Genomic DNA, 14,266 nt, shown 5'->3' with positions numbered 1-14,266 from the left:
ATTACTCTGATAACTGGAGAAAGCTCAGGGCTCTATGTAGCAATTATAATATACAAATGATTTTTTAAATGCCTTCTAGTGGCCGTTCTAATAACTGTCCTTAGTCGAGGAAGCAGCCTGCTGGACTACACTACCCAGAATCCTCAGCAGGAAGTTTGGTGGGTCTGGATTCAGAGAGTGCAAAATGAAGCATGATGGACTGGTAGCATCAAACTTCAAATTCTCTGTGCACAATGCACAGCTCATCAGCTGGAGCCTGTGTTTTGAGCACCACATGCTGTGAGGGCTGTTCCCTGGGGTGTGCAGAGCGGCTGTCATTGTCACTGAAGCGTAGGTGGGTCGGCTGTGGAGATCTAAGGTCCACAGGTGTAGTTTGACTTCTACATTTTGGGGTGGGGGGGCAGCGGCAGTCAGGCCAATGGAGCTGCGTGTAGGGGGAAGGGGGGCGGCGGACAAAAATTCTGTGCCTTCCCACAGGGGCACCATTTCAGATCGGGGGAGCACAAATTTCACCATGATTCCAGGGGCTGCTTAGGCAACTGAAAACTCCAGTGTTTTTGCAGATAATAACTTAGAAATATCTGACAGGAGCACTGTATCTAATTCCTATATCAAGAAAGAAAATTAAATAAATATTAGACCCACTCAGCTCTAATACTAACGTGTTCTGACATCTTGTGACCAGTCACTTACGGGACACTCGTTAAATTTAAAATTGTAATATACATTCTTACTCAGATATGCTTACTGAAAAGTCAGAAGGGACCATCGTGATCAACTAGTCTGACCTAGGCCACAGAACCTCACCCATTCACTCCTGTAATAGACCCCTAACCTCTGGCTGAGTTACTGAAGTCCTCAAATCATGGTTTAAAGACTTTAAGTGACAGAGAATTCACCATTTACACTAGTTTAAACCTGCAAGTGACCCCACGTAAAGGTGAAACCCCACCACTGTCTCTGCCAATCTGACCCGAGGGAAAATTCCTTCCTGACCCCAAACATGATGATCAGTTAGACCCTGACCATGTGGGCAAGACCCACCAGGCAGATACCTTAGAAAGAATTTTCTGTAGTAACTCAGAACCCTCACAGAATCATAGAATATTAGGGTTGGAAGAGACCTCAGGAGGTCATCTAGTCCAACCCCCTGCTCAAAGCAGGACCAACACCAACTTATCATCCCAGCCAGGGCTTTGTCAAGCCAGGCCTTAAAAACCTCTAAGGATGGAGATTCCACCACCTCCCCATCTAGTTCCCCATCTCCAGCCGTTGGGGACTTTTGCTACAGGCAGTCGATGATGGGCCACACGCCATTGTTGGCAGTCCTGTCATACCATCCCCTCCATACACTTATCAAGCTCAGTCTTGAAGCCAGTTAGCTTTTTCTCCCCCACTTCTCTCCTTGGGAGGCTGCTCCAGAACTTCACTCCTCTGATGGTTAGAAACCTTTGTCTATTTTCAAGCCTAAACTTGTTAATGGCCAGATTACATCCATTCGTTCTGGGGTTCACATTGGTGCTTAACTTGAATAATTCCTCTTCCTCCCTGGTATTTATCCCTCTGATGTATTTACAGAGAGCAATCATCTCTCTCCTCAGCCTTCTTTTGGTTAGACTAAACAAGCCAAGCTCTTTGAGTCTCCTCTCATAAGAGAAGTTTTCCATTCCTCAGATCATCCTAGTAGCCCTTCTGTGCACCTGTTCCAGTTTGAATTCATCCTTCTTAAACATGGGAAACCAGAATTGCACACAATACTCCAGATGAGGTCTCACCAGTGTAATGGTACTAACACTTCCCTGTCTGTACTGGAAATACCTCGCCTGCTACAGCCTAGGATTGCATTCGCCTTTTCACAGCCGCACCACAGCAGTGGCTCATAGTCATCCTGCGACCAACTAATACACCCAACTCTTTCTCCTCCACTGTCACATCCAACTGATAAGTCCCCAGTTTATAGCAAAAATTCTTATTGTTAGTCCCTAAATGCATGACCTTGCACTTTACACTATTAAATAATTACTCCATGTCATCTAAGATCTTCTTGTATGATATTTGGGTCCTCCTCAATATTGGCAAAACCTCCCAACTTTGTGTCTTCTGGAAATTGTATTAGCACCCTCCCACTTTTTGTGCCAAGGTCAGTAATAAAAATGTTATACTGTATAAGATTGGTCCCAAGACTGATGCCTGAGGAACTCCACTAGTAACCTCCCTCCAGCCTGACAGTTCATCTTTCAGTATGACCTGTTGTAGTCACCCCTTTAACCAGTTCCTTATCCACCTTTCAGTTCTCATATTAATCCCCATTTTCTCCAATTTAACTAATAATTTCCCATATGGAACTGTATCAAATGCCCTGCTGACCTCCAGGTAGATTAGTTCTACTGCATTTCCTTTGTCTAACAATCAGTTATCTTCCCAAAGAAAAATATTAGCAACTTTGTTACCACCTCTTGAATACAACAATTGAAACAACTGTAGAAAAATCATTTTGGCTACCTACTTTTTGCAAAAAAACCCGAGGAGTCCTTGTGGCACCTTAGAGACTAACAGATTTATTTGGGCATAAGCTTTCATGGGCTAAAACCCACTTCATCAGATGCATGCAGTGGAAAATACAGTAGGAAGAGATATATATACACAGAGAAAATGAAAAAATGGGTATTGCCATACCAACTGTAAGGAGACTAATCAATTAAGGTGGGCTATTAGCTGTTCACAAAGCTCAGAACTGATCATTAACTTTAGGAAACACCCTAACAGCCCTTTCTTATCTTAATCACCTGCTAATCACTCTGTTTATAAACAAAAAGAAAAGGAGTATTTGTGGCACTTTAGAGACGAACAAATTTATTTGAGCATAAGCTTTCGTGAGCTACAGCTCACTTCATTGGATGCATTCAGTTTATAAATCTGTTTATAAACAACATTCTGACTCCTTGCCTTAGGGTTGCAAGCTGGGAGCAGTATCCTCTGCAGAACTTGTTACAACGCCCTCCCATGCCCCCAAACTCTGCCTATGTTAAGGTCATCTTCCTTTTTGGAAGACGGGGTGCTGGATGGGAGGGGCAGACAGCACTGGCTCCAGCAGATGGCAGGTCCCATTGCTGTGTTACGTCAGGTTTAAATGGAAATAACACATGATATGACAACTGCTTAGCTAATGAGCATGGCGACTACTGATCTGGTTATCCCCCATAAATTTATGATGGCAGAACCTCTCCTCCTGGCTTTGTACAGACACTGGGGACACTGCAACGCAAATCAGTCAAAAATGGAGCATGGGGAAAAACCTGCACTATCCAAAGTATATGGAGGGTGAATGATACATGGCCAGGGTGCTCAGTTGGGCCTGCAGGCATTCCAGAAGCTTGGGAATAGTCTCTCTTCCGCTACCAAATACCAAGCTCTGTGACGGAAGTTGGGATATCAAGGCAAACGGCGTTACTTGTATGCCCTGGAGACTGGAGTGCGACAGATGTCACAGCAGAGCTCTGCAGCACAGATTGGCCGCAAAAATCCTCAGCTGTGGGGGGCATGGATCAGCGTTCACATAGAACTCCCTGTCAGTACCCGGCCCAGGCCAGGGAAGCTAATGATCCAACCAGTGGACCAAATTAGGTGACGAATCCTGCCCACGGGCCGCCACTGCATGTTGTGCATACACTAAGAAAACGACCCTCAGCTGTAGCAGCCCCACTTGCCCAGGAAAGCGTACCGAGAAGAAGGGGAGAGAAGATGGTGCTAGCTCTCCTGGAAAGCCAAGGGGAGGAAGGCCCCCCGTTCAGTATCATATCAGCTTAATGAACTCAAAATGCTAAAGTCTTCCATCCGCACCGTCCCCTTTTTTATTCTGAGCAGTGATTATGTTGCTGACACACACATACATATTAAGATGCTGTTTGCCCCCCTGGTGGTTTCAAAGGCCAGACCTGATTAGGTTATTTTTAGCTGCTTGGAGGAAAAAAACCTCACCCCAAACCGCTAAGAGCAATTAGGAAAGCCTTTATCTGCTGCTTAAAAAGCACAGACAAAACCGGCTGTCTGCTTCCCACCAAGTGCCCCTCACATCAACAGGGTGAAAGCTCTGCACCATGGGGTGAGGTTCATACCTGGAGGCAGGGGGGCACAAAACAGGGCACAATACCCACGGCAAAGACCTCATGCAAAATCCTAACTCCAAAACAGCTGCAAAAGTACCTCCCTGTCCTCCTCCAGAATGCTGCCCCCTGCTGTGAGCTGTAGCTCACGAAAGCTTATGCTCAAATAAACTGGTTAGTCTCTAAGGTGCCACAAGTACTCCTTTTCTTTTTGCGAATACAGACTAACACGGCTGCCACTCTGAAACCTGCAAAACAGTGGACACTCAGACTACTGATCAGTATGGCCTCACTGTTCCCTTGCGCTCCCCCGTCTGTCTGTTATAGCCACCTGTCGTCTACACTACATCCTTCAAACGCTGAGCCTGTAAACTCTTGAGGGCAGGGGCTGTCTCTCACCATGAATGAGACCTGCTGCCAGCTTCTGAGGGTCAGCGACTGCTGTGGAAATGCCACCCACCCTCTGCCAGACCCTCTTTCTGTGCCCTGCTGCAGCACGCAGGAGCAGCTCATCCAACAGGGCTGGATCCATGACTCAGTCATGGCTGGAATAAACTCAAGCATGGAGCACGTGGAGCCTTAGCTAAACTGTGTTGGCACTGGCCAGCATCGCTTCCACAAAGGGAAGGGCAGACACGTTCTCCCACAATATGCTGCGAACCAATTCCTACAATGGCTCCAGTTAGTGAGGCACTGGGAACCCTGGGCTATGCTCCCAGAAACCCCAGTGCCAAACCCAGGTCACTGCAGCCCCGGGTGGACGTGGCCCGTGTATGGCTCTGCAGCGTGGATGCTCAGAGGAGGGGTTGGCAAGCATGGATCTGCATGCAGGGGAGACTGTAACATAGGCATGTTCTACGTGTCTGTACAGCGCCCAGCACAGTGGGGCCCTGACTGGTACTCTCACACTGCAAATTATTAATATTTACTGCCAGATCTTTGCACTTCGATTGGAATGTTAAATGACCCATTTCTGTGTATGCATAACAAACAGTGAGAATCTGCAGTTTTCCAATGCAAACTGGATCAGTTTTCACCCTCCACAGTTCTATCCTCAAAGGGGGGGGGGGGGGGGGAAGAGGAGAATTAAAGGCTACACTGGGAGATTTGAAAACCCTCCTCGTTCCTGACAAACAGCTGGCTTGCAGCCCATGGGGTGCGGGGCAGGAACAAGTCGGCTGGCAGCAGTTTTGTGAAAAGCACGCCCAGGGCACAAAGCAGTTTGGAACAAAGCCACAGAAATGCTTGTGTGACACTGGGCACCATGTTTCGTTCCTTGCACACTGCTCTGTTTATAAAGATCTTTGGCCCAAACTTAAGGTTATTATTTGTTTTCTGGAGGCCTCTGCTAAGATCATGACCCCATCGCGCTGGGTGCTGGACATACACGTGAGAAACAACCCCCCCACGGACCTTTGATGGAAACAGACAAGACAAATGAAGGGTGGGAGGGGAAGTGACTTACCCAAGCTCACAGGCAGAGTTGGGACTAGAATTCAGCTCTCCAGAGTCCCAGTTCAGGGCCCTGTCCACTAGCCCCCTCTACCTCCCAAACACAACCCCTCCCCCATGGCTTCCTATGTCCCTGAGGCTGAAGGGGGAGCCTGGTTACATTTCCACATATCTCACCTGCACCAAGTGCGCACCCTTCCTGCCTGTCTCACTCTCCTTGCACTTGCTGCCCTGTACCTGCACTGGCCTGCCTCCTGACCTGACACTTCCTGACCTGCACTTCCAGGGCCTCTGGTGGCGGCTTCCCTCTGCGATCCTGGCAGCCCAGGAGGGGGTAAAGCTCCTAGCTGGCCAGCTGCAATCTGTTGAGCTCCACTGCCCCCCCCCCCACCCCCGGGGCTGGGGAATGTGGAGTGGGAATGCCCTGGAGGTGAGGGGAATGGAGCTAATGAAGGTGGTGCTTGGAGCTCGTGCCCGGCCTTGATGGTCACTGAAGGGCCTACCAAGGGGTTGGGAGGACTGATGGAAGCCAGGCAGGAGAGGGGGAGAGGCACAGTCAGCTGTGGCAGCTGTTACCAAGTGGGTGCTTGTGACAGGTTTCAATCGGTCCACAAAGCCCCTAGGGGGCGATGGAGAGCTATGGTCCCAAGGGCGGGCCTTAGTCACACCTTTCGGGCGCTTGGGAATTAGCGGAAAAGGTGTGCTGGCCGGAGTCCGCAGCGCGCCCCTCAGGCCCCGGGGCATGCCGGCACGAGTCCGCAGCGCGCCCCTCAGGCCCCGGGGCGTGCTGGCACGAGTCCGCAGCGCGCCCCTCAGGCCCCGGGACATGCCGGCACGAGTCCGCAGCGCGCCCCTCCGGCCCCGGGGCGTGCCGGCACGAGTCCGCAGCGCGCCCCTCAGGCCCCGGGGAGCGCCGGCACGAGTCCGCAGCGCGCCCCTCAGGCCCCGGGGAGCGCCGGCACGAGTCCGCAGCGCGCCCCTCAGGCCCCGGGGAGCGCCGGCACGAGTCCGCAGCGCGCCCCTCAGGCCCCGGGGAGCGCCGGCACGAGTCCGCAGCGCGCCCCTCAGGCCCCGGGGAGCGCCGGCACGAGTCCGCAGCGCGCCTCTCAGGCCCCGGGGCGTGCCGGCACGAGTCCGCAGCGCGCCCCTCAGGCCCCGGGGAGCGCCGGCACGAGTCCGCAGCGCGCCCCTCAGGCCCCGGGGAGCGCCGGCACGAGTCCGCAGCGCGCCCCTCAGGCCCCGGGGAGCGCCGGCACGAGTCCGCAGCACGCCCCTCAGGCCCCGGGGCGTGCCGGCATGAGTCTGCAGCGCGCCCCTCAGGCCCCGGGGAGCGCCGGCACGAGTCCGCAGTGCGCCCCTTAGGCCCCGGAGAGCGCCGGCACGAGTCTGCAGTGCGCCCCTCAGGCAGGGGAGCGCTGGCACGAGTCCGCAGCGTGCCCCTTAGGCCCCGGAGAGCGCCGGCACGAGTCTGCAGTGCGCCCCTCAGGCAGGGGAGCGCCGGCACGAGTCTGCAGTGTGCCCCTCAGGCAGGGGAGCGCTGGCACGAGTCCGCAGCATGCCCCTTAGGCCCCGGAGAGCGCCGGCACGAGTCTGCAGTGCGCCCCTCAGGCAGGGGAGCGCCGGCACGAGTCTGCAGTGTGCCCCTCAGGCAGGGGAGCACCGGCACGAGTCCGCAGCGTGCCCCTCAAGCCCCGGGGAGCGCCAGTACAGGTTTGTAGCGCGTGGTTCTGCTACCCAAGGCGGGTTGGCCGGGGTAGGGGAACGCAGGCCCATCCGACTCCACTGCGTTCCAGCCCAGGGCCCTGACAGTGGCGGGAGGTGAGGGTCCCGCCGCTGGGTCAGCGGGGGGCCATCCGCGCCCGCTGACCAAACACACCCACCCCACGGTGCAGTTCTGCCCCTGGGCTACTTCCTACCCGGTCTCTCAAGTTGGTCTCTCCGGTCCCTCCAGCTCGTCCGGGTATTCAGCTGCTGGCAGCTCCAGCTCCCCCTCTGTGTCGGGCTCACGCTGGCCCGGGGTTACAGCCTGGCCCCTACAGGTCCTCCGGGTACTCAGCGGCTGGCAGTCCTGGTCGCCACAGGTCTTCCTCCTGGTCAGGTTCCTCCAGGCCCAGGGCCTCCCCTGGGTCGGCAGCAGGATCCTGAGGGAGCAGCCAGCGGCCTGTGTCTGTCTCCCTCCCTGGTGCTCTCTTCACTGGGCAAAGGGCCCCACCCTTTGTACTTCCTGTCCCACTCCTCCCCTTCCGGGGATTGGCATAAGCTTGGTCTGTCCCCGCCCACTCAGGCTGAGAGGGTGGCTCTTTACCCTCTGGTTAGGAGGGAAGCCACCCTGGCTCCCTACATACCCCACCCCTCAAATCCAGCTCCTGACTTTCGGAGCTGGCGTCCTCCCCCTCTCCGAGGCGGGATAGGAAATCCGCATTGGCGTTGTCTCATCCCGCCCAATGGTGAATCGTGAAGGCATAGGGCTGCAGAGCTAGATACCACCGCATCAGCCTGGCATTATTGTCCTTCATCTTATTAAGCCACTTCAGGGGTGCATGGTCCGTAACCAGTATAAAGGGGGCACCGAGGATGTAGTAGCTGAGAGCATCGACGGCCCACTTAACTGCTAGGGCCTCTTTCTCCATGACGGAGTAGTTCCATTCTCTGGGGAACAGCTTCCGGCTGAAGTAAACAATAGGGTGTTCCTCCCCGTCCACCTCCTGTGAGAGGACTGCCCCAAGCCCTACACCTGAGGCATCAGTCTGAACGATGAAGTCACGATGAAAGTCAGGGCTGAAGAGTACTGGATCGCTACACAGCCGTTCTTTGATAGTTCGAAATCGGACCAATGCACCCGGCGGGGGCTGTCCTTGGTCAGGAGCTCCGTTAGCGGGGCTGTAACGCTTGCGAAGTGGGGTACAAACTGCCGGTAATAACCAGCTAAGCCCAAGAATTGACACACCTGCCTCTTTGTGGTCGGCGCCGGATATTCCTGGAGTGCTTGGACTTTCCCAATGAGGGGGCGGACCTGTCCCCGGCCCAAGGTATACCCCAGGTAAGTGGTTTCCTCCTGCCCGATTCAGCATTTTTTTGGATTGGCCGTAAGCCCGGCTGCGCGGAGGTCCCAGAGGACCGCCGCTACTTGGTTAAGATGTTCCTCCCAGTTATTGCCATAGATGACCACATTGTCTAGGTAGGCCGCAGCGTACTTTGTGTGTGGTTGCAATACCCGGTCCATCAAACGCTGGAAGGTTGCCGGGACCCCATGTAGGCCGAAAGGCATCCGGGTGAAATGGTACACCCTGAAGGGGTGGCAAACGCAGTCTTCTCCTTGGACCTGGGATCCAAGGGGATCTGCCAGTACCCCTTGGTGAGATCTAAAGTGGTGATATAACAGGCCTCCCTGAGCCGGTTGAGGAGCTCATCAACGTGGGGCATCAGATAGGCATCAAATTTTGAAATGGCGTTTACCCTCCCGAAGTCAATGCAAAACCGCCGGCTCCCATCCAGCTTTGGTATGAGGACAACAGGGCTCTGCCACTCGCTCTGGCAGCACTCAATAACACCCAGATCCAACATTGCTTGGACTTCCTCCTCTACGGCCTCCCGCATTCGCCTAGGCAATGGCCGGGTTGTCTCTTGGACCACCACCCCGGCTGCTCAGCTAAGGGACCCACCATTCAGGCCTTTCAGTACAAACGGCACCACAAGGCAGCGAGAGAGATTCACGGAGCACTACTCAGTCACTACCGCAAACACACAACCCACAATGCTACACACCCCCCCCCTTACACACTGCCACACCCACCCCACACTGCCACACACAAACCCCTGCTGCACACACTCCACCGCCACAGATGCACTGCACTTCTGTAGACACAAACACCACACTGCCGTAGACACACCCACAACACTGCCAGACACACACACCCCTTTGCAGCAGCCACACACCACACATCACACTGCCATACACAAACCACACACCATGCACGAACACAAGACGCTGCTGCAGACACACACACATCACACTGCTAAAGCCACATCATATTGCTGCGGCCGTAGACACACATCACACTGCCATACACACACACCCCAATGCTGCAGGCACACAACACATACAGTGAGACTCGACACCCCCCAACAATGGAGAAACACAATATACCCCTGACAGGGTTCCCTCCCCACTCTGAACTCTAGGGTACAGATGTGGGGACCTGCATGAAAGACCCCCTAAGCTTATTTCTACCAGCTTAGGTTAAAAACTTCCCCAAGGTACAAATTCTTCCTGGTCCTTGGAATGGTATCACTGCCACCACCAAGTGAGTTAGACAAGGATTCAAGGAAAAGAACCACTTGGAGTTCCTGTTCCCCAAAATATCCCCCCAAACCTCTTCACCCCTTTTCTCGGGGGAGGCTTGAGAATAATATACCAATCAAATAGGTTAACAAGGTGAGCCCAGACCAGCCCCCTGGGTTTTTATGACACTAAAAACCAATCAGGTTCTTAAAAGCAGAACTTTATTATAAAGAAAAAGTAAAAAAGCACCTCTGTAAAATCAGGATGGAAGGTAACTTTACAGGGTAATCAGATTCAAAACACAGAGGATTCCCCTCTAGGCAAAATGTTACCAAAAAAACCCAGGAATAAACCTCCCTCTTAGCCTAGGGAAAATTCACAAGCTAAAACGAAAGATAATCTAACGCCTGTCCTTCCTATTACTTACAATTTGTAATCTTAGATGCTTAATTGAGGTAGGGCATTAGTATTTAGTATTTTCCCTGCCCTGGTTCCTCGCTGTCCCAGAGAGAACATAAAGAAGCACAAAACAAAAACCTTCCCCCACAGATTTGAAAGTATCTCCTCCCCTTATTGGTCCTTTTGGTCAGGTGCCAACCAGGTTATTTGAACTTCTTAACCCTTTACAGGTAAAGGAGGGATTTTATGCTACCCTTAGCTGTATGTTTATGACAGGCCCCCCAAATGTTTATGACAGGCCCAATGCTCCACACTGGCTGTGATTTCTTCCTGGAGCTCTAGGAGAAAACAGAATTAATAAGACACATGCACCTCTAGATATACTACTGACTTATATAAAAACTAACAATATTTTCCACATTTCAAGGACGATTTTAACCAGTTGATTCTGGGAAACTTTCACGGGCGAGTGCATCAGCCACTTTGTTAGAAGCTCCTGAAATGTGTTGTATTTCAAAATCAAAATCTTGGAGAGCTAAACTCCACCGAAGAAGTTTTTTGTTATTGCCCAACATTCCCAGACACACATTCCACCCCACACATCACACACATCCAGGCAGTGATGTGCAAACACACACTGTCTGTGCATTGCAGAGGCAGGCACACCAGCCCAGCTGCGGACACAGACACACACAGTTTCAGGCAGACTGATACACTCAGGGCTTGCCTACACTACCCGCCGGATCGGCAGGCAGCGATCGATCCAGCGGGGGTCGATTTATTGCATCTATCTAGTATAGACACGATAAATCGACTGCTGAGTGCTCTCCCATCGACTCCGGTACTCCACCAGAACGAGAAGCATAAGCGGAGTCGATGGGAGAGCATCAGCTGTCGACTTACCACAGTGAAGACACCGCGGTAAGTAGATCTAAGTACATCGACTTGAGCTACGCTATTTATGTAGCTGAAGTTGCGTATCTTAGATTTACCCCACACAGTAGTGTAGACAAGCCCTCAGGGCCCAGATTGCATGGGTGCTGAGCCCCCTGCAATACCCAATTACCAGTACACCAGTCGGAGCTGAGAGCTCAGCCCATCACTTGCACACCCCTAAATGTTCACTCACAGTTCACTTCAGCTGTTGCTCGGCTAGAATTTGGCTTCTCCTTGGGGCCTGCCTTCAGGCCTAAGCCTCCTTTCTCACGGCCCCTCAATGACAGAGGATCCATCCGCCAACTAATCAGCCAGCATCATGGCGTCCCTCTCTCATGCAGCAGGCCCTCAAGCCAGCTCCCATCAGCATTGCTCACTGGGTGTCCCATATCCCTGGGAACACCCCACGGACCTGGCAGCTCAGGCGATGGTGCCCTCGATCCACTGAAGATGGGCACAGAGCGCTCCCTGTCCATGGTGGAGTGTGTGTGTGTGTTGGGGGGGGTCTAGGGCTTAAATCATCCCCGGTTTTACAATGCTGGTGCCAAGTGCCAGCTGAATGAAGCCATCTCACCACACTCAGGGTAAGAGGGCCCATCTCTCTGGGGTAGAGGGGGGCCTGAGCAACCCCTCTGCTGAGATGCCAGCAAGGGGGCCTACATGTGGTGTGAACACCTGCCCAACTCATTTTATGGAGGCCACCAAACAGCTGTCCGAAGGTCACAGCTTTTGGCCAGTGGGAAGCTTTCACCCTTCCCTTCACAGATATTATGAAGCGTACAGCACGCGGCTATAAGCATAGAAATATTGTCAGCGGACAGGTCCAGCTTCCCATAGAGGCAGCGCCAGTGGGCTTTTAAACGGCCAAAAGCACACTCAACAGTCATTCTGCACTTGCTCACCCTGTTGTTGAACCGCTCCTTGCTGCTGTCAAGTTGCTCCGTTTATGGCTTCATAAGCCACGGCATTAAGAGGTAGGTGGGGTCTCCCAGGATCACAGTGGGCATTTCTACTTCCCCTACTTCTACTTCTACTGATCTTCTGGTCTGGGAAGAAAGTCCCTGTTTGCAGCTTCGTGAACAGGCCAGTATTCCGAAAGATGCATGCATCATGCACCTTTCTGAACCAGCCTGTGTTAAGGTCTGTGAAATGCCCATGCTCCTCAACAAGCGCCTGGATAACCATTGAGAAATACTCCTTGCGATCAATGTACTTAGTGGCTAGGTGGTCTGGTGCCAGAATGGAATATGTGTGCCATCTATCGCCCCTCCGTAGTTAGGGAAGCCATCCACGTCACACACGTTGCCTAGAGTCACGGTCTTTCGGAGCAGGACGATATTAATGGCCCTGCACACTTCCATCAACACGAGTCCAACAGTCGACTTTCCCACTCCGAACTGGTTAGCAACCGATTGGTAGCAGTCTGGAGTAGCCAGCTTCCACAGTGCAATTGCCATGCGCTTCTCCAACGACGGGGCAGCTCTCATTCTCGTGTCCTTGCGCCGCAGGGCTGGGGCGAGCTCCTCACACAGTCCCATGAATGTGACTTTCCTCATCCAAAAGTTCTGAAGCCACTGCTTGTCATCCCAGATGTGCATGACGATGTGATCCCACCACTCAGTGCTTGTTTCCTTAGCCCAAAAGTGGCGTTCCACTGTGGTCACCACCTCCGTGAATGCCACAAGCAATCTTGTGTCGTAGCTACTACACGTGGCCAGATCAGTGTCGCACCCCTCTTGCCTTTGTAGTTGAAGGAATAACTCCACTGCCACCCGTGATGTGTCGGTCAGAATGAGCAGCATACTACTCAACAGTTCAGGATCCATTCCTGCAGCCCGAAGAGGTAGGGCGTGTAGTACACAAACTGTTGAAAGATGGCGCCAAATGTGGATGGAAGCAAAGGGATTGCTGGGATGCGAAGCAATGCATCATGGGGCATTGGGACAGGACCCAGGATGCTCCATGACCCCCTCCACCTTCCCACAACTCTTAGTGGCAGAAGAGAAAGAGGTGCTCTGTGGGATAACTGCCCAGAGTGCACCACTTTGAATACTGCTGCAAATGCCACAAGTGTTGACACACTATCACACAGGCAGCTGACAGTGTGAACGCACAACAGCGGTTTCCCTTCAACGCTCTCTGAGTGGCACTCTAACTCTCGGCGATGTAACTCTGCTAGTGTAGTCATGCCCCCAGAAGCTGGGAATGTGTGACAGGGGATGGATCACTTGATGATTACCTGTTTTGTTCACTCCCTCTGGGGCACCTGGCATTGGCCACTGTCAGGAGACAGGATACTGTGCTGGATGGACCATTGGTCTGACCCAGTGTGGCCGTTCCTATGTCACCAGCCCATCTATAGATGGCCTGCTCCTTCCTGCCATGTCTCCACGCTGCTTGGCAAGGATCTGATCCTGCCCTGGTTGAAGTCAAAGGCAGCTTCATCATTGACTCAAACAGGATTTGGCCTGGTGTGAATTAGTGCTTAATTACTGTCAATTACTCACCATTACTGGGAATTACTTGTAAACGGACAGGCCTTGATTACTAAAGCGAGTGAGGGATGTTCGCTAATTGGAAATGATTACATTTTCTTTGGGGATGAGGCTGAGCTTTCTGCCTCACAAGCAGCTATGGAACCAATCAGCCCCTTTGCTTTTGGCACTGTCCAGGGAACAGGAGATGTTTTCCAGCTGGTAAAAGAGCCCCCTCCTCTCTCCTGCTTTGCCTCGGAGCCCCTGACTCCACATCCCAGACTGCATGTGTGCTAGCCAGGGGAGTGCAAGGGCCAGCACTTTGTTCTGGGTCCTGAGTCCTGCATTTGGGGGAAAGGCATGGGAGGGGGAGTTTAGGGGTTTCTTTTCCTGAACCAAGCCAGGGGGGAGCTGTGATGGGTCAACCACAGCTGCGGGACAGCAGGTAACCCCTCCCCCTGTCCCCATAACCCCGAGGAGCAACAAAGAATGTTGTACTGAGTCCCGGAGGGGGGAAAAGGGACAGGACACTGACTTTTAGGGCTGTCCCCTCCATCCTCTGCTATGTATCTTGGTGCCACCAGGGCGGCACTAGCCCTAACTGGCGTGGCAAGAATAAG

The 14,266-nt window shown here is 52.9% G+C and overlaps 1 protein-coding gene across 4 annotated transcripts in view; it reads right to left on the bottom strand.

Annotated features, from left to right (window-relative positions):
* Positions 1-14,266, bottom strand: part of CACNA2D2 (calcium voltage-gated channel auxiliary subunit alpha2delta 2) — a 587,546-nt gene that overhangs the window by 100,989 nt on the left and 472,291 nt on the right. The window lies entirely within an intron of this gene.

Source organism: Chelonia mydas, chromosome 7 (assembly GCF_015237465.2).
Source record: "Chelonia mydas isolate rCheMyd1 chromosome 7, rCheMyd1.pri.v2, whole genome shotgun sequence".
NCBI classification, from domain to species: Eukaryota; Metazoa; Chordata; order Testudines; family Cheloniidae; genus Chelonia; species Chelonia mydas.
The sequence above is the reverse complement of the archived record's forward strand: the minus strand, read 5'-3'. Positions and strand labels throughout refer to the sequence as shown.